A 27004-nucleotide genomic window follows, 5' to 3' on the forward strand; every position below is an offset into this window, starting at 1 on the left:
CAGAGGCACGACACGCGCGGTCGTCAGCTTATTCAAGGCTACTACCAATTTAAGCGGCGCGCATATGTGCATACGCGAATGTGGCCTGAATACGCAGCACACTGATCACACATATGAACATATTATACATATGGCGGGTATAGCGATCAGGTCCACGAGCGATTTACATTCGGGCATATGTCTCGGGGGTCATAACAAAAAAGAAAGAAAGAAAGAAAGAAAGAAAGAAAGAAACAACGGATCTGCATGCTTATATATAGCAACAAGTACCGGTTCAAAAACTTCGAGCGAGATCTAATGTCTGCTATAATGAGACCATCTACGAGCTTTAAAGCAAGTCACAGGGGTTGGAGTTTGTATCATTTGACAGATCGTTAACAAAGTAAAATAGCGCGAAACACATGGGGCGAGAAGAACATGAAGGTTGTGCGTCATGTTTTTTCAGTCGTATGTGTTTTGAGCTGTTCTCACCTTATAGTGATGCGCATTTATTTGATGTTAGAAGATGTATCTCGGTATATTGAGCGGTTATCGGGCCCACGTGGATATATATATATAAGGCAGGAGTGAGCTTTGCGAATTGCGTATGAGGTGCGTTTGGGACGCGAGTAGCGCCCAGTATCCTTTCAAGGCTGCGGTCGCAGCTGCTGGTTTGGCAGGGCACATCCAAGAGATACGGCCACGTGTGCCAAAATAATTTCAGCTACCTGTGTCGAATTCAGTTCCATGTAATGCAGCAACGACATCTCATTTGTAGCGAATAAATTGCTATGCGCGCTAGCAAATAACAATGATCTGATATTATTCCTAGCACGAAGAAGAGAGAGAGAGAGAGAGAAATGTGGAAGGAGGTAATCGGTGAACAGAGGGAACGTAGGAGGAAAGTCTCGGTGGTACAGTCAATGTAATCACGAAGGAATCGACTCCGCTCAGGATGCGGGTGCAGCTGTCGCGTTGGAAAGGGCTCCGTGCGCAGCTCGACGGGTCGGACGGGCAGAAAAGGTTTTCCATTAGGAAGAAGCCGATGCGCTTCGCATGGCTAGTGACGGCGATTTGCACGCTCGACAACTTTCCTCGGTCCAGGTGGTACGCCTCCGCGCATACCGCTGCAACGCGTGTGTAAAGAAGCGGGGAATTCCTTTCTCGCGCATACCTAAAGGAAGGGCAGCATAAAGCAACACGTAATACCTTGTATGCGCGTGTGTCGACGGCAGATAGCCTTGACCAAGAACGCTGCGCCTCGGTGACGTCAAAGAAAGGAGCGCGTCCGTTAAAGCGTATACGCTGGCGTGCTGGCCGCCCTGTTCGCGGAACAGCTTGTAACGACTTCTCCAGGGAAAGAAAAGAGACAGCGTGCCGCCGATTATTGCGCAATCGCCCTTCGTTCGTTCTTCCTGTAAACGTCTAACGTGTTGACCGGATTGATGCTCTCGTGGGCGGATAGACCGTGCATCACGTGACTGAACGATACACAAGCGTATAGGATGTCCCTGGCAAAGGTCATTATATATATGCTGTCCTTGGCTATATTAATTTTGCATTGCCATCGAGAAAATGTAAGTTGGGATGCAAGTGAATATTATGCGAAGTTTTCTTCAAGGAGCACGACAGCCAAGCCGCCGCGTTTTAGTTTGAGAGGGAGCCTGACGAAGTCGATTGCACTTACGCTGTGCGTAGAGCGCTTCGCTAACGAATGCTTGCCTAAGCAGCAAAGAAGTGTTCGTCTTCCGGAAAAAGAAAAAAGGAGAGCAAAGGAGAGCGAAGGAGAGAGAGGGGGGGAGCAAGGACAGGAAAGGCAGGCAGGTCAACCAGACGAGCACCCGGTTTGCTACCCTACCCTGTGGGTGTGGGAAAGGGGAATAGAAAGAGAAAAAGAGGGAAAGAGTGAGCACTGAGTGCGCGCGGAGCAACGCCGTAAAGTCAGCACAGCGAAATTAACCATGCGCGGACTGCCTAATCCCATCAAGATGACATCTGTCGTAACATCATCTCTACGGCGAGTGGATACGTGACCTCTCCCCACCCTCCTCCAAAAAAAAAAAGGAAAAACGAACTGCTCGGTTAACAGCCACCAGCGAAAATCTCCTTCCGTGGAACCAAGCACAGGCTATAAAACCGGGGCATGGAAACGCAGCTTCGTCGTCCTATTTCGCTGCAAGCGCGCAGCACTCTCCGCCTAGCAACCGCTAACCAACTATACAGGCTTGCGTGGTACAGACCGTCTATAAAAGCGTTGGCTAAGCGGCCGAAAGTGAAAGCCCCCTTCGCCCCCCGTTCCGCGCCACTGGCGGTCGCGAGAGCGCCCCGTGGCGCGCTGCCAGCTCCGCGTGGTTCCTCCGAGTTCGCGACCGCCGAAGTTCCCCAGCGGGTGGGCGTTGATCGATGCCCGCAGCTATACCGTCCCCTTGCAGCCATCACTGCCGACTGCCGTTTCACGCGTTCCGGCGGCGCGGGCAGCGAGATATGGCGCCTATACCTTGCGTTTGATAGCAGCGCGTGGGGTCAGCACTCGACCAAAAAAAAAAAAAAATGTTGGTTTCCCAACGCTATCCCTCCGATGGCATTCAAAGTTGGGCAAGTTGGCATTGGCTTATTCTCGGAACAGCGCGATAACGCCGGTCATAAAGAAGGGCAAGATGATATAGACCATCAAATGAATACTTTATTTTATTGAAGGAAAATTAATAAACGCTTTTCAATAATGAAAAATATTTTGACAGCGCTATCTTATCTTGACCTTCATTACGTGCCGCCTTTTTTTTTTTTTTTTTTTGCTCTGTTCTGATGGTAAAGATATCATCAATATTTTGATGCAGCCGAAGGCAAGACGGTGAGATAACATGTTGCTCAAATAACATCATGCCTCTCCGCGATCCATACCGCGAGATAAATTTTAAACAAGCAGAAGTGCCTAAATGCTAAGCTTTCTAGTTTACTTTCTATTATATGTTAGCCGTTTTCTAGTTATTTTTGATGTCTCTAATTGCGTAGATTAAGTAATGGAGTTATTCTACAGAGCCAATTTAACACATATACCTGCATTTATTAACGCTATCGAAGGCCGTGTATTGCTCGAAAACATTCCGGGGATAAAGTAAACAACTACTTCACAGTGCCTTTTGGCGATTTAATATAACAAACGCTTATAGGGCGCTTCGTGCAGCTTTCGAAATTTTCCTCGTGGTATTTGAATGTCTACTGGTTAGCGAAGTAAACTTTTGTTCACTTCGATTAGCTGTGGACAACGATACTTATAGCTGTTGCCTAGCTAAGCCTGGGGCAGCCCATCACTTCCGAAGAGTCCTACAGTATACAGCCTGCCCGCAGTTTCTCTTTTACACGTGGCCTCGGGGCGTTGAAGTTACGCGCATATCGAAATCCGTGCCTCTCCATGCCGAAAAAAGAAAAGCAATGATTTGCTTCTTTTTTTCTTTTTCAACTCTACTGCGCTCGGCCCTATATATAGGTTCGAGCGGCGGCCCGCTTACGCTGCGATTATATATGATGAGCCAAAAGCACGGCAGGTGAGACTGCAACAAAATGGAAGGGAAATAATTGTCACGCTGTAATGACAACTGCCTAAACCAGTCTCGCTATAAGCTGCCCACAACAAGAAACAGAGGCTCGTTTTCTCTTTGATTTTTTCCATCGAGGAGGTGTGAATACCTAGTAGACGCACTCACATTATCATCAACATACACGGAAGACAACGACAGTTGCGTGTTTATCGTGACATGGTTGTTACTTTACGCTGGGAATTTCGTGACTTGATTTGGAACACATATAGTGCACCTTCGGCTACCACTACTTGCTTGCTCTTTGTGAGCGTGTGTACGCATCCATGCAACACTGTTTGGTCTGAAATAAAACAGTGGTTCGCACTTTGTGTGTATGGTACCTAGTTTTCCTCGTCGTCCTTGCATTTCAGAATAGCGGGCCACAACTCCACTCACGCGTAAGGAGCTGGTCCTTACTGCCGCCTTGCGACCAAAGCGATGTTAACACGCGGCGCGACGGCTAAGTGCTCCGATCGGCCCCTCCACGTGCAAGGCTACAGCGAGCGTCGCTTCGGCCGGCGCCCGCCTTCCCTCCCTCTTCCGAACAGCTGATGGAGGAGGCGGAGGGGGAGGTGGAGGGGGAGCGCTTCCTCCTCTTCTTGCTCTTTTGAACGTCGAGGCCGCGGCCCCGCCACGCGCTTAGCCATAACGCACTGCGGGCTCCCCTTGTTCGACCGCCCCTGGCAACAGCGCTGAGGCCGCGTGTTCCGGCCTTGCATCGCAGGGCCAAGCCGCGATTCTAAGCGCCGCGTAGGGCGAATAATTCACGCTTGAAAATATGCGACGTTCGCACTGACAGTGAAACGTGCCGTCAGTAAGGCAGAGCGGTGACAGCTGAAGAGGTACACAAGTTGTGCACATTCTGCTGAGCGCTAGGGAGCTGACAGCTACGCCCCTCCTCTCCCATACGTGAATGAACACACACACGCGCGCGCGCACACACACAATTTGTTTTCGCATTTTTGTTCCCTGGCCTTCCTTCGAGCATCCATTGGTATCTTGCTAGACAATGCCGATAGACGTGTGCCGGTTACACAGCTGGCAACTTCTGTTCTGTGTAGTATCAGCAACGAATGTTAGCCGCACATTCCACTTTATCGGGGTGACCATCACTTTCAAGGCAGAATTATTCCGTACAGCGCTCATAATGTCTAACATAGGATGTGAACTGCGCAGGTCAGGCCACGTGGAGGCTAAGCTATTCAGTGAGTTTTGTCTTATGAAATCTTCGCGATGCAGCTGTGCATTCAAGTTGAGCATGAAATCACGCGAACGTGTTTCAAAACAGAATGCACGTGCCCTGCCCCACATTTCACAAAAGGTACCTATAGCCGTAGTCGCAGCTGACACAGTAGCGGCGTCATTGTTGTGGAGGAACAATATAGTATGACGTTCAACGGTTTCAGAAACGTGGCGGATATGTCACTATGCACTTCTTGCCTACTTTAGACGTTGCATTTAACGCGGCATGAAAATGCCGGATTGAAATAAGCTGCAACTTCTGATAAACGTTCCTCCATGCTTTGTACAAAAGCATACAAGATGCTTTTCGCACCCAGAGTTCTTTTCTTTTTTTTTTCGTTCTTTTTTCTTTTTTGTGAGTCGTCATTGTCTTTCCGTGTCATTGGTCTTAGGTTCAAGAATATTGAATCAGTTAAGCCTATTAGAATCAGTTCAAAATAGGGCCGCTAGGTCTATCTCACGTAACTGTACATACAATTGAATAATCTCAGATAGAACTTGGCGTTTCACTTCCGCCCTTAAGTGGAAGCTTTAGCTCGGGGGCTCCTGTCTAAACACATGTAAAAGCAGACTTCGTTTTTCTCGGCAACCAGTGCGCCAAATTTAACGAGGTCTGTTGCATTTAAAATAAATACTTAATATCTAGTGACATTTGGTTCCGCATTTTTGATTTAGGTCGTCATTTTTTTAATAAAGGTTGGCGAAAATTGAAAATTTTCAGAAAACGACACTATCAAGTTTACAACTCTGGTAACGCAGCAATAAAAATGTATACCACAATTCTGTGAATTGCATTAATAGTACATCTAAAGCGGACAAAATAGATATGTTACACATGAATTAAAAGAAAATTCAGTAATATGGAAATACAACTTTTGCAGAACCCTTGTACACAACGTAAAAAATTCACGTAAGATATAAATTGACATTTGAAATTTGTCCGCTTTGAATGATCTAACGGATTCCGTTTACAGAACCGCGATATCTGTTCTTGAAGCAGAGCTACTTATATTTAAACTTCGTGCTTCTATTTTGTTCGAACTTCCGAATTTTTGAAAATTCTTTTCACAAAATTCAGGCCCTAAATAAAAATTCCGCTTCCAACAGTCACTAGAATTTACCCTTCTCTCTCAAATGCAATAACTTTCATTAAAATCGGCCCAGGGGCTATCTCAGGAAAACGTTTTTGCGTTTTACATGTATTTGAATAAGCTGCGTTGGAGTTGGGCCCGAGCTAAAGCTTCCTCTTAAGTATACTTGTCGTGATGTGGCACTCTTATCGCGATTTCTGAAGTACGTTCATGCGTCTAGAAAATCTTCTTTACGGCTTGAAGTCATAACTTGCAAATCACGCAGATTGCATAATCACCTCAGCTTCACGCGCATCTACGGTAACACTCGTGCATTCCATTGGTCGGCGCTTGCTCGTGCCATTCGGTTATGGCACGCTATTCCTGATTTCATCGTCTCCGAAACAAATCCGGATAAATTCCGCCAGCTCATAAGTTCATATTCCACAGCATAACATCAACAAAAATGCACGATATCTTTTCTTTCGTTTTCCAGCGTTACGCGTTCTGCACACTCTCGCGTTTTTATTTGAGTTCATTATTTTACTTATTATTATTGTATTTTTTATCCTGTGATGTTGGGGTGGCTACTTTTGAACATTGTTGTTTTGTATGCTGAATGAACTGCATCTTTTGTCTTTTATATAATATGTACACTACCGTCTCCTATTATTTTTGTGCAGTGTTCTAGTGTTCCTATAAAATCTGGTGTATGCATTATTATACTGTCTATTTATCATGTATGCATATTGCGCTTTGTTATATACCAATTATACCCATTTATCCTTATTTTGACACCGCCCTTACTAATTGCCTCATACGAGGACTGTAAGAAATGTCTAAATAAATAAATAAATACATAAATAAATAAATAAATAAATATGTTTTTATCACTGGGACGCGGATAAATTTATTATTATTAATACTCATAGTAAGCATCCGCGCAGTCAGCATCATCCTCATCAATAACCATCTCGGGGCGTGGGGGGCGGGAGGGAAGGGGGGCTGGCGTGCGCCGTTGCGCATCGCCTCGGTGGGCATTGGTGTGGCAACTTGTTGTGCATCGATGCACCGGCAAGATACAACCGAGGTGGAAGCTTTGTTCGGCTGCACTGCGTTGGCTCGATTGCCGTCATGTTCGGTTGTTCATTCTCATGCCACAATCGCGAGACCGATGTCATCGACCGAGGCAGTCGAAAGGAGCCGCGCGCGGCAGTGACGCGGCATCTGCGGCAGTCGACGCTGACTCAGCCAGGAAAGGCCGCTTGCTCACCTGCTGCGCCGAAGATGCAGACCTTGCCCGCGGAGTCGTAAACCCGTCCGGCGTGCACGAGCAGCTGCGCTTCGCGTCGTGTTCTGAGCAGGTGCAGGGGTAGAATGTTATGCTATGCGTAGATGTACTTGGTACATTGAGACGTGTAGAGGTTCTTGTGCTTTCTCTTGTGGTCACATCGGCATCGAATTGTGGAATCTAGGGCACGTGTAAGGGAAATACGCGATTATTATTATTACTAAGCAAGAGACACTTTATTCGAAATAGTGGTCAAATGGATGCCCCTCTATTCATTAAATATTACTGTGCACCCTTACGTCAGAAATCGAAGCTGATATGAACACTTTAATAATGACTAACACTAATAATAACACTATATATGAAAGGAAACATGTGGTCCCGTATTCACACACACAAAAAAAGAAGCTCTTGCGCAAGAATTGTTCGTAAGAGCATAGTCCAGCCAGTCCCAATGCAGTAGATACCAGCGAACGCGGCGGGGCAATGGCAAACATCGCTTACGAACGAAAATCCGGTCCGTCATATCTATCCACAACCGTCAGCTGTTCTCACTTTTACACCAAAATGAGGAAAACATAGCGAGACACAATCTTGCACGTGGTGTTTTCGCAGCAAGCAATTGGCCCGCGAGGCCTGAAATCACGAACACGCGAAAGGTATAAGCACTCTCGCTGCAGCGGTGGCTTGCCGGTTATAGGGAAACTGATGCGTCGCCGCCACTCTCCCATTAAATGTTCCGCAAGGAGCTCGCTCACGTGAAATTAGCTAGGTTAACGATACTCGGAGCATAAATCTCAGCCACGAAGAGAAGGTGTCCGGCGATTCGCGGGAGAGCGCCCTTTGGAAATGCGGGAGGAAATGAGGAGCTCCGGAGCCAGCGCTATACCCTATCGCCCGACGCTATAGGGAAGCGCTTCCTGACCTGACCCAGATGAGGATATCTACAAAAAATAAAATCGCGATAAGGAGGAGGGGTGTCCCGGCGCCACGGGCGCTCCTGATGTATTCAGCTGTGATTGATCGGCGCCCTCTTCCTTCCACATCTTGCGGTGCGCCCAGAGTGACGCAGTGCGGATCAGACGCCCTCCCAGACAGCCACTTCCGTGCCGTCCCCTGGTTGACTATCGCTGTCCGGGAGACCCACATCCATCGACGAAGATGCGATACGCGCGGGGAACTCGGCGCAGATCGCTTAATCGACCGGCCTTTGTTAGTTGTACAGAGTTGATCGGCCGGTCGGTCAAGTAGTTGCACGGTATAAAGGGGGTCCTTCGTTCCCGGGAAAAAACCCCGATAAATCTCGATTTTTTGCACCTCCCGAACAAAATTTATAAAAAATCGGGCTAATGCCTATTTCTCTCCGAAGTTTACTCTTCCGTAAAGGATTATAATAAATGCAGGGATTTACAACACTAATGAACGCTGTCCGCCGTTTGTGAGCCAGTGGTCGAGTTATATACCACATTGGTAATGTTATTAATATATGAGTATGGTATTAGATCCGTTTTCACTTGAACTTTAAGCAAAAACCGACGTATATAAAATGTTAATTCAGGGCCTTCCGGCGTTTGAGTGAAGAAAAGCTTGTTGCTTATATTGTTTAGTGGCCACAGCAATGACGCACTTCATCGCATTTCCCGCACGTAACGCACAGGTAAACGGAGGCACACTGCGCTGCGAAGCGAATTAACGCACTGCTGCACGTTTCTGTGCATTGCGAATGGTAGCTGCGGTGCTGACAAGATTTTTACTCAAGTAAATTTAGTTCAAGGAATTCTGGTTGAATTCTCTTGTTGGTTAAATTATCGGGTTTTTACGTGCCAAAACCACTTTCTGATAATGAGGCACGCCGTAGTGGAGGACTCCGGAAATTTCGACCACCTGGGGTTCCTTACGTGCACCTAAATCTAAGTACACGGGTGTTTTCGCATTTCGCCCCCATCGAAATGCGGCCGCCGTGGCCGCGATACCTCTTGTTGGTAATGCATGATATTTGTTGCAAGGACGTGTTTGGAACCAGTAAAACAAAACGACGATAGACTGGTACGAAAGGCCCGATAGGTCATGGACGAACTCAAATATTCCCAGTGAATACTGCCTGTCAACAAGGGCTCGTAAGACAATTAAGTAAAAAAGCATTTCATCTGCGAAGCATGTCCGTGTTCACTAACATTCGTACGGCTTTTCCCTTACATAAGTTAGTGCAGAGGACGCAGTAAAACCGGGATCGCCAAATACGTCTCTATTTGTTGTTATTCTAATGCGGTTTCGTTTAAATGCAGTAGTAGTGCCTGACAACGAGGATTTGTAGAGACGGGTTTGTTACATAACTTGCGAGCAGATCTCTGCCATTACTTGTTCCTGAGAGTGATTTTGCTCGTTTAACTAAGCACGCTTGTACCCAAAAGGAGACCACAATTGCTTGTGTTTATCGTTCATAAACGTTAGCAGAAAAATCCCGAACTTTAGAATGCCATACACCAAGCCCCCATTTCTCCCCGGTTTTCCAGTGTTAAACATAGCTCCGGATTGTTAACACCCTGCTTTCGAAAAATATAAAACCGGAACACGAACAGAACACGAACGACCCTACGTATAGAGTTGGGTCAGGCATGTGGTTCAGTCTTTAATATAGTGCGTATTATACCCAAGTGAAGAAAGAAGAGCTAGTCGCGATAATAATTACTTAAGTTACGAATGCTGCCGCTTACTTAGACGTATATCTCCAAGAAGTATGGCGGCACATTGTTCAGCTGAGTGTGAATCAGCGAAATTGTTGCTCCCATGCTGACGACTATCAACCTGCTGCCCCACTGCAGCCCAGAAATGCGTTAGAACGCAAGCGAGGCTCTACAGAGGTTTAATTTTTTATTAAAGGCAATTGCTCACTGGAATGAAGGAAGACAAAGAAAAAGGAAAGCTGCTACAGGTATGTGCAGCGCGGGAAGTGAAGGGGATCAAGTTGTCACTACAACCAACCAAATTCGTTTATCTGTCTCGCCTGACAGTGCGCAGAGATATTGCAAGTATCAGCGATGTCCTAACGGAAGCAAGATAACGGTTGCATGTCTTATCGGGCCGAATCAAAGCCGACATTTACGCAGTAACCTGTCATTAGCATGCTCTATATATGCGCAGATGTTATCGGGCCGTTTCACGCAGGCGTTTTTCATCACTTGGTCCTGTTTGCGTATTTGTGATAGGTTAATTTAGTTCGCGCGCTAACTATGTCAGATCGTACCGCATCAAGCACAGTGACAACGAGCAAGCGTTTCTCCGCGTAAGCACTGTTGCTGAATATTTGCGACCTTGTTTTCATATAAATTAGGACATACACCATTACGCCACTTCACCATATTCTCGTATATATAAGTAGGCCCGGCTTTGTTCTTCTATCCTTTAAATCGCACGCTCATTCGTTTGAGCAAACAATCATAAATGCTTCTATGGAATCCGGCATATCGGATATTTCGTCGCGTCTCTTTGGCTATTACGAGAACTGTTGATCACGCGCCTTTTCGAGCCATCCTCCGGCGATGCTAATCTTTTCTTCACTACTCAAGCAGTCACTTGCGGTCATTACCTCTCTTGCTCTTTATTTATTTATTCATCTTCTGACTTTATCCTCACAGAGGCGAACGTCACCATGCGGCCTTGACCGTTGCCCACATCGGTGACCTTGGCAACGCGCTGTTCCTTTACAGAGTCGCACGTGCGCGATTGCGCAAGGAGAACGCATCAGTGAAGAGACCGGCCAGCTTTTGTGCTCGCCTCTTTTCTTCTCCTTCGGAAGTTTTCCCACACCCTCTCTCTCTCTGCGACGCTTTTTTGCTTGCCCGGCAGATCGTTCGCGTTTCGTGCTGATGGAGCTTGCGTCACTGAGTCTCGTTGTTCACTCCGGGCTCCTTTCTCGCGTCATGCCACGTCCCGTCTCCTCGCGCCATCAATGTGAGGGATCAAAGGATCGAGCTTAAGAGGGCGGAAGCCGTCACCTTGCGTGACCGGCGTGCGGAGATCGAAGCGCAGCTTATAACGCTGCCACAACGAGCGAGCGAAGCTGCGTTGAAATCTTGCGAAAGGCTGCGCCGGGCGGCGTTCGCCCTGTACATAACAAAAGAAAAAAAGGAGAAAGAGAAAAAGCTTATTACAGCTGCACTTGACGGAGAAGTGTACATTATCCCACCCTGCGCCGGTCTTCTTGAGTGAAGAACGTTCTTTTTTTCCTCCGAAGTTTCCATCCGATAAGCATAATTATGTGCGCAATGCGGCCCATTCGGAATGGATTCTCATGCAAGAAGGTGTCCCTATAAGGAGTCTCTGTCGTTAGGCGGGACTCTCGCGTCGTGGAAGACGGAGAAACAAATGAAGACCGCCTGATGACGGTCGAATTCACATTGTCGTCTAAGGAACCAGTCCAGTATCTTGTTGCACCGAACACGAGAAAGTTACGCGGAAAGCTATAGTAATTGTTTCAAGTGCATTTAGCATACCCAACTGCTTCAATATAATCCATAAGGAACGATCAACTATATTACGAAAGCGTTGCGTCTATTTCGCTGCTGCGTGTTGCCGCATCCAGAATTTATTGAGCTACTACAGCCGAGTACTCATGCACGGGCGGGCCCCATGTTGGAGATCTCTTTGTCGCCAGGAGCGCCTACCACGTCACTGAGAAGCAGTGACAGTGTCGCAGCAGTAATTTATAAACAGAATGGATAGAGGAACAGGTGTGTGCATCGCTCAGTGTATACGTCGACTTTGTACGTGGCTGCAGGTGTTCAGATGTGAAGAGACTGTCGACAACCTCCTTTCCCTCTGTTCCCACATCGACAAACAATGTCAGGCTCTCCCATGGGCCTTGAATTGACGGAACGATCCGTCCTTTTACTGAAGCTAAGGTCCTCAAGGCCTAGTTTTACCGCTCTCATTGGCCCAGAGACCCATAGAAGCTTTTATACAGTACCTGAAGGCGGCAAACTTGGATGCCGCGCGGTCGAGGCGCTCCACCTCGTCTAGTGCGCTCGATGGATATCGACTCTTGCTTTTGTCTTTACCTATTAGTTTCACTTCCTCATCCTCCTTACCACGTGTAGGTTAGCGAACTGGACACGGTATAGCTAAACTTCCTGGGCTTTTCTTTTCTCCCTTTCCCGCGCACACCGACTCTTAAGTTGACCTTCAGAGTGTGGCAGCCTCCGCAAGATCGATATTTTCGCCCTATACGGCGTCGCCCCCGATGGGTGCCGCTTATGAAAGTTTACAACTTCAAGCCTGCATATCAGCCGCAAACAATTGGTGCTTTATTGGTTTAACCGCGCATCTATGCACTCGTAAGCTACGTCTGGGTACGACCGGACTTGTCAACACTTTCATCGTGGAGACACGCAAAGGATGTCATCCCCCTACATATACAGGCACCAAAGCAGAGTTTTTCATCGCATTAGAGAGAGAGAGAGAGAGAGAGAGAGAGACAGCAGACGATGCAGCAAAGGCTACATTACTTATACGATCTGAGAAGGTGACCAAATGCCTAAAACATTCTTATGAGGCCACTTCTACTCGCCACGGCAACTGAGTATGTTACGGTGCAGACGCCAGTGCTTAGGCCATCCAACAATGTAAACACGAAATATTCTGTCGGTTGGTTGTCTTGTGTGTCCTGTTGGCGAAAGGATGAAGCGTTGCGTTCGCCTACAGTTATAATATTGAACGCTGAAGTGGATATCAAATATGGCCCGTGGGAAAGGCAGATGCGAAACACGGAAGCGTTATGCGTGAACTCAGAATCGGACCATGTAGGGACCTTGAACTGAACGCGCATGTACAAACATTGTAGTCGTCTAAGATTTCTGCAACATCGCGTTTTTGTTTTGCGTTGTTTTTTGTTTGTTTTACTGATGGAACGCGGGATCTATCATTTACGCACTAAATAAATATGCACGAACTCGGCGAACACGTGTGACCTTGTCCCGCAGTCGGGACGACAAAGGGATCGCATCTTCCGCGCAGCTGTTGTCGTGGCGAAATCTGCGATTTCTGCGAATACACGAGCCAGAGCGAGCGAGCATAGCGCGTTACATGCATATAAAACAGGCTTCTCGCTCGGCGGTCTAGATTCTGCGAAGGCTATTTTGAAGCAGCGTGCGCCGTTCTTGTTTGCACTGCCCCTGGCACACTGACAGTTCGCGAGAATCCATTTCTCGCCCGCCCCTTCCACATCCGACACATATCATGCCTGTGAGAACCGTGGTAGGAGGCATAGGCGACATGCGTTGACAGGACTGAGACGGTACACGGAAAAAAACGCTGTGAATTTATGGTAGCAGCGTCAGTGGATAACGTTATCTTTGAAAGTCGTTTTATTTTTGCAGCAATATATAGCCGTTATGGGCCGACTTCCCTGGTCGTTATGTCGTACGCCGGTGTCCGCCACATACCCAGTGACCCAAGCTGGAGCGGAAGCAAAACGGTTAGATATGCCGGCACAGATAGCGAAAAGTGGGTTGAAAAAGTGCTAGTCGCATTAAACACTCTACTTAAATGCCTCGGTGCGGCGATTGAAAGTAAGATATATTAAACCTGCGATAGTGTCTGTAGCGGATGTTAGTGTAGCGAGTGTGATGTAGCCGCTGAGTAGAGGAAATCGTGGATAGTTCCTTTCATTTCTTATTTTTTTTTTTAGGGACACGAAAAATAAGATGCTGGCACCAAAGATCGGTGCTCGCTACTCTTTTTTACGTTAGAAGCACAGAAAGGCAGCGTTGGCCACACAACATCGCAAAAGTGCGAATAAACACATGAAATGACACCATGATAAATCTTCAAAGCACAAAATGTCTCGACAGCGAAATGTTCTTTAACACCTCACAGATAGATAGATAGATAGATAGATAGATAGATAGATAGATAGATAGATAGATAGATAGATAGATAGATAGATAGATAGATAGATAGATAGATAGATAGATAGATAGATAGATAGATAGATAGATAGATAGATAGATAGATAGATAGATAGATAGATAGATAGATAGATAGATAGATAGATAGATAGATAGATAGATAGATAGATAGATAGATAGATAGATAGATAGATAGATAGATAGATAGATAGATAGATAGATAGATAGATAGATAGATAGATAGATAGATAGATAGATAGATAGATAGATAGATAGATAGATAGATAGATAGATAGATAGATAGATAGATAGATAGATAGATAGATAGATAGATAGATAGATAGATAGATAGATAGATAGATAGATAGATAGATAGATAGATAGATAGATAGATAGATAGATAGATAGATAGATAGATAGATAGATAGATAGATAGATAGATAGATAGATAGATAGATAGATAGATAGATAGATAGATAGATAGATAGATAGATAGATAGATAGATAGATAGATAGATAGATAGATAGATAGATAGATAGATAGATAGATAGATAGATAGATAGATAGATAGATAGATAGATAGATAGATAGATAGATAGATAGATAGATAGATAGATAGATAGATAGATAGATAGATAGATAGATAGATAGATAGATAGATAGATAGATAGATAGATAGATAGATAGATAGATAGATAGATAGATAGATAGATAGATAGATAGATAGATAGATAGATAGATAGATAGATAGATAGATAGATAGATAGATAGATAGATAGATAGATAGATAGATAGATAGATAGATAGATAGATAGATAGATAGATAGATAGATAGATAGATAGATAGATAGATAGATAGATAGATAGATAGATAGATAGATAGATAGATAGATAGATAGATAGATAGATAGATAGATAGATAGATAGATAGATAGATAGATAGATAGATAGATAGATAATGTGGTATTTTTTTTACATGCTAAACCGATATGTTTGAGACATGCCGTAGTGTCGACCCCACAATAGTTTTGATCACCTGGTTTTTCTTGCCGCGCACCTAAGTCTACGATAGATAGATAAAAATGAGTGGGCATATAAACAAATTGAGTTAGTCGACATTCAATCAACTTTATTGTCGCAAAAGAAACGCCGATAAACAAACCCAGAGCCCTATGCTCAATGTGTGGCCCTTGGCGATATGGTAAAACCGTTGAGCATCACGTCACGAAACTTGTGTGGAGCAGTATTCATTAGATTTTGTACAAGCACAAGAGGCATATGACTGGCGTGCGTTTACTGAAAACAAGACTAATGCTCCGGGTGGTGGAGGGGGGCGGGGGGCAGTCACCGAACTATATCGTTAAAAGACGAAGAAGCAGCGGGGTGTCAATAAATTATCGCTGTTGTGGCCAACACTAAGCGTCGCATTGCACAATAATAAGAGGTCAAAAACACGCCTGCGCGTTACATTTACTGCCTCCGAAGCGGCAGCAGGGCTGCAGTGTATGGCAGCACCACTTTCGTATTAACTGCTAAACACGATTGCGCTTCCTGTAAAAGTGTCTGCAAAAGCTTGAAGTGGTGTTAGTCAAAATATCATACTTATACGCTTCGTCTGTGCCGTTTTCCTCCCTGTGTACGTTTCAACTTTGCGATGCTGCTTTATAAGTATAATTATAGTGAATAACTTTTTTTTTCTTTTTGTATCTCAAAACTGATGTGCGTGTAGTTCGTGCTAAAACAACTCGAGAATACTAATGCCCGGCGTAGATCTATCTCTCAGTCACGTTAGCCTGTAGTGTCGTACGCACCTTAGCAACAAAACAAGCAAGCAAGCAAGTGAAAAAAAAAAGAAGCCAGAAACAAGGTCTGTTCGCTTACGACCAAGCTATATACTCATTTGTAGACGGATTTAGCTCAGGGAAAGCACTTCGCCGCCCTTTGTGTCCTCTGCCGCTAACACTTAACGACAGCGCTTCCCAGATTCGCCTGCAGTAAACATTACGTCTACCTCTACGCTGGGTTAAAGGAGCCCAGGTACCGTCCGTGCGATGATGGGTCGGCGAAATCAATGCTCCAGTGAGCTCTTACGGTGTCTCATGGCGTCCTGCCGTATGGGACGTCATATTATCTAGATCGCTCGTTCTCCTTCTCAGGTGACAAATCGATCACTCGTGGCTGGTAAGAAACGGCGTCGTAAGAGATGATCGCCGCGTTAAGACCATCAAGAATGTTTCTCTAGTAGGTTCTACGGGCGGAAAACTGTGTTTAACAATAGTTTTACAAGCTACTAATATATTTTTGCCGATATATGTGTCGCGTACGGTGCCCACCACGAGCCTGATCGATCGATCGCTCGCACATTCATTTAGGTCCACGAGGCGACCTAAATGACTGGCGTAAATAATGACACAAGGACCGCTTGGCGCCCTGGCTGACCAACCAGCGGTTTGTATCACATGACGACGTTAGCCTTGTTGACGTTACCGTTTTTAATCAACACAGGTGTCAGAAGAAATTGCTACGAAAGGAAGGAACCCAACTTGGGGTTATTGTTGCATTGAAGGAAAAAGAAAAGAAATATAAAGAACATGTGACTTTACGTGTGTGTAGCTGTATTCATTCTGTAAGAAACAATTAATGAGAAAGTGACGCCATTGCTTAAACAATTTTTTAGGCGAATGAGAACATGAGATGCATTTCGTAAATATCCTGTGGTTATTTAAATAACAGGTAAAGAACACATTTAGCTCATGCACATTATCAGGGTTTATGACGATGCGTTAAGGTGTTCGATCGTTGACCTCCGTGTGCATGCAAGACTGCAGTGCCGTTGAAGCAAGTAGAAAAATCATGCACTTTCGAGTCATTCCAACTCACCGAGCTCTCCCATGCTTCTTATTTGTAAGCCCAACGTAGGCGTCCGAGTGAAGCGAATGGGTGCGTGGGTTGCTGTGGCCGCCTGGGCGGTTCGTTGTTTCTGCTGGTGGAGCCGGAGTTGGCACTTGCGTTGAGCAAGATAACCCCTCTTTACGTTGTCGCGACGTGTCTAGGACGGCTAGAGCAACACGGAATAAAAAGAAAAGAAAGAAAGAAAACGCACAAAAAGGGAAGGAAAAAGAAGAGAGGTTATAAAACGTGAAAGGGAGCCGGTGCGTCAGGGCGCAGGAAAAGGCTGAACGCAGTCCATTACTTGCTTGAGGTACGACGCAGCGTTTCTGCACGATTAAAGAATGAAAATGGTAGATTCGGAAGCGCGATCCACCTGCGCAGAGGTAGCGTGATGTTTTCAGTCGTACCAACGTCGCAACCATGCAGTGGTATTTTGTTCGTACAAGAACAGGGAAAATCTCGGAAGATTATTGCTGACCGCGCAAGTACTGGTACAAAGAGATGAACACAGTGCGGCAGAAGTGTTGCGAGAGAAAACAATACTGCCGGAGGAAGTCTTTATAACCTGGCTTCGGTAAAATTAACGTACGTTCACTGACTCGAAACAAGTGAGCCCTCTAATCAGCGTTGCACCACACACACGCACGTGACTCACGTACGCGTAAAGAAGAAAAAATGACTGCAAGCATGTAATTGAAAAATTATCTGGGCACATACAGCACGAATTTCCGAAAATTATTTATAGCAGGTGTATCCACAGCTAAAACATTTCGACGTCACTACTGTGACGTCACTACTGTGACAGTGATGTCACGTACCGCACAAGAGTGACAGACTGTAACCAACGATGTGTGTGCCGTGTTATGTGCCCTCTATCTCTTCTCCCCATCTTTCATCCCCCCATCCCGCTCCCATGTGTAGGGTAGCAAACCGGTTAGGCAAAACTGGTTAACCTCCCTGCCTTCCTTCCTTCGACGTCACTACTATATTGGCTAGTTTAAATGTACAATATTCCTAATCCCTACGAGCGCACGCTCGTATTGCAGAGCATAACGCTCACGAGCTGGCTATAGAAACAATCCGCGCAGTACACGTTATGACGCTGTTGCTGGCACCGGCGTCGGTGCTAAGTTCCAGGAGACAACGCCCTTCTATCAGACGAGAGAGGTTGGGCGTGAAGGAGGGTCACTCGCGATGGAGTGTGCGACCGTTACGCGTGTCACCGCCGCCGGCGCCGCCCGGCGGAGGCGACGACACCTTGGAATGGTGAGACCGCTGGAGGAGGCCCCAAGCCGCGCTAGACTGCTTGGCGCATTCGCAGGTCCCGCGTCCTCTCCACTTGGCAGGAGGCTTGCCCACAGTGCGACCGTTCTGGCCGGAAACGCCGTGGACGACGGCCGTGGCGCGTATTGCTGCAGAGGCGCCACGTGTATCGGTGTTTCTTGGCGGCTGTTACCCTTCGTGCTTGGAAATGGGCTTAATTACGTGCTTACGCATTTATTTCGGGCTGCGTTTGGGGCCTCGCTGGAATAGCGTTGTCGCAATACCTCTCGCTGCGGGGCCTCCATCAGAGGGCGCATTACGGATTGGTCGCACCGCTGTTTGTGCGTTTCATTCGGACATCTGGACTTTGCCGTTGCAAAGTGCATATGCAGAATTTATAGAAGCTTTGATGTCCCACGCATTACGCGTCAGCATAATGAACTCATAAAAAAGCTAGAAGAGTACTCCCGTGTTTTAAGCAATGGAATTGAAGTAGTGTGCCGAAGAGCATGGTGGCAGTGTGTGGTTCGCCTGCCAATCTTTAAGCTCGGTAGCCTTACCGGTACAGCAGTCTGGGAGATAATGCAGAGTGTCGCCTCTTAGACGTTTCTGTTCGCGAACTGATGTCAAAAGTCTAATTTGCAAGAAGCCGTACCGTCATGCATGTTGCTCAGCGTGCTGTTACTTCCAGCACCGTTAAATTTACATTGAGCATTAAACTTCCAGTCGTTAATTTGCGTCTTCTGGCCCTAGCTACAAACGCATGTTGTGTTTTAATTTTACAACAGAATTAACACTAGCACTGTACGGTGCACAATACTGATTTATGAGAGCGTGGCGCGGCTGGAGCAAATGCTTGGATTTTTTTTTCTCACGATCGTATCGCGTAAGCTTACGTGAGCGTGTCCATGGCCAACGTGGAAGCACGGAATTTCGCTGACATCAGTTACCGCTCTCCGCTGTGTGCCTAGCGAGGCCTTCAGAAAGCATTTGCCTAGCTTTTGAAAGAGGGCATCCACGCAGCACCTTCATGCTCCATAGTGCACAACGAAGCACGAAGCGCAGGGTCTACACAGGCGCTATCTGCTCAGAGAAGTGTCCAGCGAGCAACCTGACAAGCATTGCATATTAATCGAATTAACCTCCTTCACGGCGCAAAAGTTAGTTAGCTTTTCGAAATTTGTGGACGGTAATGAAAGTGGCCGTCATTTTGTTTTTGTTCATTTCGAATAGCCTGCTGCACTGAGCGAGCAAACGGGATCTGACTGGCGTCCATAACCAGGCTGCTGCCACCGGAAGCTTTCCGCGCGCAGGTGTTATCTTCCAGGCTGCGTGTCCATGCACATAAGATGTATATTAACAAAAGAAAGAAACGCTTCGCGGAATAATGGCCGGCAGTAAAAGCAAGAGAAGCGCTGCACCTCCCAGATACCGGCGAAGCGTCTCTCTGCATCGCGTGCCGTCTAGGGGCTGTCAAAGCGGCACCGCACCCACGTGTCTTGCACCACACGCCCGCGTGAGGACGCAGCAACGCCCGCCTTGACGACGACCCGTGTCACGGCCTGATGGCGATGCGCCCTGCAGACGTGCTTCTCGCCTCCCTCGCTACCCTTTGATTAGGACGCAGCGTACACGTGTAATAAATGAAAAACACCCAACTTTTGCGAGCGGTGTTCTTAATGAGCAACGGAACGCAGCTTGGGTAAGGCTACAACGCGCGATTGCCCGCGATTACGAAAATGCGCTTCGCGAGATGTTAGAACTCAAATATCTGAGCTCGCCTTAAACGCATATGTCAGGTTCAAAAAAGAAAGAAAGGCTGATATATACGCCCATCTGGCCCGGCAAGCTTCTCTACCTGGCTAATAATTCTAGGAGAACTCGTTTCTTGTCTGAAGCATTCTGCTTCGGCGGATGCGACATGTGCACTGGATGCTATAGACTTGTGACGTGGCCGTGTAATGTGGTTACATGAGCAATATCTGTAAAAAAAAGAAACAAATCATATTCACTCATGCAAGACGGCCATTGTAACGCTGGCATGAGAATGATAAAGAGCATATCGACCTTGTTTTGTTTGTTCATATCATCACGCGTACATTTTATAACTTCTTTTGCAGTGACCGTTTTTCGCAGGGAACACTGTCACTGTTGTCGCTTTGTCGCTGGGCGTATTCGAAATTCACGAATATTGTCGCGCATTCTGCAGCGCGAAGGGCTTGCCTAATCAGACTGCACGAGCGGCGCAAATTCTGCTGTCCATTCACGAAGTTAGCACGAGTTCTGACTCTGGGTTCCACTTCGATACGTGTATAAATAGCGGGCGTACCATGCTCGACGTTACCGTTGGGATTTGAATTTTCTTTGCTTTTCCGGCCACAAGTTTGTTGGATAAAGAGTGAAATTCTTAATGTTCCGTATTGGCGCTGTCTGGTTCTTCACAGTCACTAAGGGGAACCAGCGCTGGCCAGGAGGCGCTGCGACAGTTTTACTGCGCAACTAAAACATGCTGACACCGTCGGGCAGGGAATCTACGAACATGGCACAACATATTTAACGATAACATACGCGCGCCTTTATTTAACGTTTGTTTAGCCCGATACGCCCAGCCATGCCGTGCGCTTTGCGTTGAGCGCTTGCGCTGCTACGTCCTAGCTCGTCGGTTTCCTGTCATGGGAGGAGCCGTGCAAAGTGTGTCTCGAGATGATCGGCGAATTCGCTGAGACGAAATCTCAGTATGTGCTACTGAAAACTGCGTCCACCGCTCGCTAGGCTGTGTGTTACGGCGCTGCTGTTGGCAGGCGAAGCTTCAACGCTGGTTGCCCATACAGCGCAGGAAGCATGCTTCGCTCGGGACATGCACTTTTCTGAATTGTAAATTTATTTTACGTTGCACCTTGTTTCCTCTTTGCATAGCATGTTTCCTTTACAACAAGTTTAACCTCGTAACTAGTTCGTGGAATAAACAAATGCCTGTCGTTAAGAACATGTGCGTCGCCAAAATTTGGCAAGAGTTGCGCTCATCACGACATAACTTTTCACAGTAAAGTGGTATAGCATTCAGATGTTGAGCTCATGGTTTACTGCAGCTTAATATATATTTCGCGAGAAATTACGCGCGGAAAAGATGTAATACACCAGAAGGACGTTTCATGTTGCTTCGATGAACGGCCACTCGATTCCCGTCACTCCCACTCTATAGTCTGAATAGCCAAATTGAGCGGCGCTCTTGCTGGTCACATTTACCGCTTGCAAGCTTCGTGCGAAATACTACGCCTCGAAGAGCGAGGCGTTGCCGCTTGCTTACGGTAGGCGCAACACCGCCAAGCGTCGCTCTCTCGACTCGTTTCGAGGAAGCACGCCCTGACCTATAGCTTCAGACGTAGTTTTATCTGCAGTGCACAGCCGAGAACATGTATACAGCCGACTACCGGAGCGTGATTATCCTCGTTCGCTAATTATTTCCTCCTTTCCGTTCCGAGAACAACACGTCGGCGTTGCTGCCTAGTGGCGCAACACCTTGTCACTGGAAAACATTGAAAGCTGTCTCGACACCATTGCGTAGTGGTTTAGTGTGGCGGTCACTGGTAACTTAGCCAGAACTACGCTTCGGGCGATGTTTTGCGTACACTTCGTAACTTGTGTGTTTCTTATGGCAGCATTGCCATGCAATATTTTATCCCATTACCTGTTTAGGGAATTGTTCTTGCAGTTCTCCTGCATGGTGTTGACAGAGAGGAGACTGCTTTCGCTCATCTTTCTGAATTCAGCCGCGAACGCGTTGGAATAGTTACAGTCGACAGTATAGAGGCGCTACGTCTCGTCTCTTTTGAGCTTCTGTGCTCGTTCGCTCTCGCTGCGCGCGCTTCAAATGGCACAACGACCAGTCAAAGTGGTCTATACATTGGCGAGTCGGTTATACATTGTGAAATGGTCCTTGCGCTAGAAGACGCAGCCAAAGAAAGATGTCCTGTGCCCTACGCTCTTTGTCCGCGTCTTCTAGCGCAAAAACCACTTCAGAACGACCAGTCAAACGAAATGTTTTAGTGACGGCCACATGACATAACTTCTTAAGCAAATCGCGTGTGTGTCTTGATTGCCTACTGTTACGTTGTCTGCAAAATGTATTTTTTTTTTAGTTCTAGTCGCTTCTTTCCTGCTGCAATATTTCACTATCAGGATGATTCCAAAACAGGGACGACAGCGAAATGACGGAATCGTCGTTTTATCGTTACATAATTACAAATCGGATGATGACCACCTACGAGCGCTCCGCTTTGTCCAAGTTCTTAAGAAATGCAGAGAAAGGGAGCCAGTGTTTCTGTACTAGCTGTTAATATAGAAAGCTTGGCCACTGAATGGGTCAGACATTCGATAATCATAGCCAAGAATAACGAAAAAAGTAAACAAATATGCAAGCAACATAGAAACAAATTTATGGATTACGGCAAAAAAAAAAAAGAGAGAGAGAGAGAAGAAATGTATAATTCAAGAACAAGGTCATAAACTGGTCATGAGGAAGTTTGACAAAGTTCAAAATACATCATAATGTATAGTGTTCACAAACATTTATGGAGTCACTGTCCGCGAGGAACATGAACGGAAGAGGTTGGCAGATCGGGCAGTCCGCACACTACTATATATAGAGAATATAAATGTGGCCCTCTGGACGAAATATTTTAATGCCACCCAATGCAGCATGGTAGCACGACAACGACGACGGCATGTCGGCGACAATGGCAGCACGTGCAATCACCCGCCTTGGAATCCTACGTGATGAAGAAGTAGTAGTTTAATGATTGGAAAATGTAGGGAGGTCGACCGGAAAATGGAGCATCTGGTCTACTACTCTACGTAAGGGAAGAGGAAGAGGGGAAGAAGGGAATTATTGCTTTCCTGGAAGCTTCTTCTGCTGAGGAAGAATATTCATTAAGGTAATAAATATGGTTATGAGACTTGATACAACCGCCACGAAATCTCAGTGAGATAGCCTCAACAGCTGTCGCCGTGAATGGCTAAAATTTCAACCTTAAAAGATTGGCAAGGAAAAGAAAAAATCTAACGCAGTCATGACTGCTGAATTTTGCCGTGCGCGGCTGTAACCTTGCGTTGAGAGAGCGCTCGCTGTTCTCTGCTTTTGCCTGTAATGGTGGGCTGCAACAGGGAACAAGTATGCATCCGCCGGAACGACCGAGTCCCTATCGCCGTAGAGGGCGGCCGGAAATTGCGTTCCTCGTTCTTTTTTATCTATATTCTTCTGTTTTTCATCGGACTACGAGGATACCATGCGACATGAGGAGGAGGTAATTTGCAGCTTCCACGATTCATATCTCGTCGCGTGACGTCATCAACAACTTCGCGCCGCTTAATATCGCTCCACTCCTTTAGTGACGTGTTTACGGCGCCACTTATTTGAAGGAAAAGGGAGGTTCAAGAATAGACGAAGACGAACGCAGAGGCGGACATGTCACTGCCGGAGCTGATGGAAGATTGGCAGTTCAGTTTTGTTGAAATCGGCCCACGTACTCATCGCGAATATGCCGAACCGCGGTGTATCTTGACATTGCATATTGCACTGAAGCGAACCCTCCGGTGTATAGCATGACACATACATGAAAACGGAAAAAGCTCCCCGTAAACTGCTGGTTCATGAGAATCTCTCTCTCTCTCTCTCTCACTCTCTCTCTCTCTCTCTCTCTCACACACACACACACACACACACACACACACACACACACACACACACACACACACACACACACACACACACACACACACACACACACACACACACACACACACACACACACACACACACACACACACACACACACACACACACACACACGCACGCACGCACGCACGCACGCACGCACACACACACACACGCAGATGCGCGCTCGCTCACTCACTCACTCACTCACTCACTCACTCACTCACTCACTCACTCACTCACTCACTCACTCACTCACTCACTCACTCACTCACTCACTCACTCACTCACTCACTCACTCACTCACTCAGTGACTGTGGGCATCTGAATTAAAACCAGGCCTTGTTGCTTTCAAACCGCTTCTCGCGGTTACTGATGAGAAGAACGAAGCATTGGATACCCCGTGAATGTGTTGGAGGCCTTTAAGAAATTCAGAAAATCTGCGCTGCTCTCTTTCTTGGCAAACAGGTTCTGAACGGCTACATCCCAGAGTAACAGCGCATCGCATGGAGTGGAGCGGGGAATTGGCCTTCGGGGCACCGCAGGCATCACTAATCCCGGGCGAGAATAGGCGGAAACGACAGTGACACGCGATGCCAAAAACAGACGCACGCTATCTCGGCGCAATTATCCTGTCCATGTTTGAAGCGACGTTCCCCAAGAAAAAGGTGTGCCCCGCAAAGGCGAGAGAAGCCATATTCAGTTTTATTCTTCTTCTTCTCATCCGCTCCTATGGTTACGTGTGGTCGGTAGACTCTTGCGTCGTCTCGCTGCGGCAGCACCGACTAGCAAATAAAAGTAAGCGGGACACGGTTATCATCAGATGGTATAACTTATTAGCCTTTGGACGAGTGAGATTGGGTATCTGGTCTGCATCGGGCTATGTTACGCTTAATACGCTGGCTCTCGTCGTATCATAGATGGTAAGGAGCATCAGGAAATCTTTTTTGTACGAAAAAGCACGCGGGACTGTCGACTATTGTTGGCTTTTTATCATCAGCAGGACAGGCATTGTGTCGACGGCACGGCATTCATATTTACCCTTAGTATGCATTCGCACCTTTCACCTATCTCCAAATGTAGCGGTAAATATCCGTCAACTTGAGTCTCCTTCTGTGCATGCATACGTATACGAAGTACAAATACTACGTACGCTGTACGGTGTAGCCAGTATGCATAACGCCTTATGGGTACTCCACTCATTGTGCGTATATGCTAGTGACACTCCGTACTCCTTGCGGAGCATGCCATTGACCGCGGTGATATTATGGCCTAGTCGATAAAGCGCAGCTCATCTTAGCCGTTAGGAAGCTTATAGCAATTGCTGCTTTTTAGCGTCAATCATGCTTGGCAGATTAAGAGTACTATATTGAGTGCACAAATCCACAAACCTAGTTCCACGTTTCACGAAACACTTAGGTTTGAGGAACACATACTGTAAGAGTGGAGCAGCGATCTTGTTGGCATTGTATCTTTGAGAGAAAGTAGCACACAATTGTGAGATACGCCCCCGGGTTCATTTAAAAGAAGAGGAACACCCTTGAGCCCCATGACCTCAATAACGTGCTCGATGGTGAACGCTTGCTGGGCAAACTCAGAAAGCATTCCGCGGACTGTGAGCAAGGGCGGTCGTAATTAAGAAACGAGGTCGCACTAGAAAGCACTTTAGCTACAAAGCGACTGAGTTTATGTCTGTTTTCTCGTTGTCTTGGCACTACTCGTCGCGTTCCGGGTATACAAACCTCGACAAACTTGCTTGCTCGCTTGGCGCACACGACGGCGATGCCAAATAAGAATTACGCCACCGAGTCGCTTCGACATTTACTTATGGTGCACTAGCATTGTTGAGCTTGGCACCGCTGTCGCTGTTATGTCCAATCACGACGCATAACCGTTTGCCAAACTCTCTGCGTTCATAGCGTTCAACCCTGCAAACATTTTAGACGGGAACACGTTGAAGCGATAGGACGCCTCATACCAGCATCACGACAACGAAGCATCCCAGTGCGTAACGCAGATTTACCTGGTGTTTCTAAGCGAGAAGTGTGACCGTTACCGAGATAGATATAATGTCCTATCTTGATATACTTACGCTATTTCAAACTATGGCGGCATCTCCTCATGAGAGGTATTGAAGATGAAACCATAGGCACACACATATATGCATAACCGTAGCGCCGATACTCATGTACTTTGTGCTTATACTTAAGCGCGACAGACATATGTGAATATGGGAACACCTTCGATTCCCTATGAAAATGTAGTGTCTCGCAAAGAATGAAGAGCACCAGCCGCTCCGCGTGACTGGAAGGCAAGCAATTTTCCATGCACCAAGGAATACAATCTCGTAACTTAGTGCTTGAGTCGGAGTTTAGATCAGAGATGCGCCACAGCCTTCAGCAAAACCCCGAAAGACGCCAAGCGACTCGTTTCGTGCTCAATAAGCCGATTCTTATATAAGATGCATTAAGCTATGTTGCACATTGGTCCCTGGAACGGGGAGCCTCATAATCAGATCGTGTTTTTGGTACGTCCAAACCCCAGAATTTAAGCGCTATTAAATTAACACTGGTCACTGGGAGAGAGAACCCCCGGAAACGCCTATACCCGACAACTTTCTGTGGCAGTACAGCCAAACCTACGCGCACGCACTCGCACGTTCGGAGCTTCTGCTCTTGTGTTACTACGCTAAGTAGTGCCGATGTTTTGCTGGCAGCTTACAGGACCAGGAAAACCAGACGTGAACACCAGAAAGCCAAAACTAAAACAGCAAGTAAAGAAAATCGATTTCCTCAGCAGGCTTTTTACTTGTTATGAAATAAATCTTAGGCAAATAAATTAAGATAATAGTGGGTACGATTTCCTTTACGCTATGGAGCTTCCAGTTGCTTACATTCATGGATTACATGCACAAGCACAGCAAAAAAAAAAAAAAAAAAAAAATTGTGCTTCGGCTCAGTAGTTTACGCTGCGCTGCCACCGAAAGTTGTCGCCGGGCGTAGACCCGGCGACAACTTTCGGGCGAGGAGGATAGGGTGCGCCGCGCCTTTCCTCCTTTCTGGCTTTGGCG

The 27004-nt window shown here is 46.6% G+C and overlaps 1 protein-coding gene across 5 annotated transcripts in view; it reads left to right on the top strand.

The window, feature by feature from the left end:
* The window catches only part of LOC126531211 (uncharacterized), a 126329-nt gene that overhangs the window by 69161 nt on the left and 30164 nt on the right, over positions 1–27004 (top strand). The gene's annotated exons all lie outside the window — the stretch shown is intronic.

Source organism: Dermacentor andersoni, chromosome 5 (assembly GCF_023375885.2).
Source record: "Dermacentor andersoni chromosome 5, qqDerAnde1_hic_scaffold, whole genome shotgun sequence".
Taxonomy (NCBI): Eukaryota; Metazoa; Arthropoda; class Arachnida; order Ixodida; family Ixodidae; genus Dermacentor; species Dermacentor andersoni.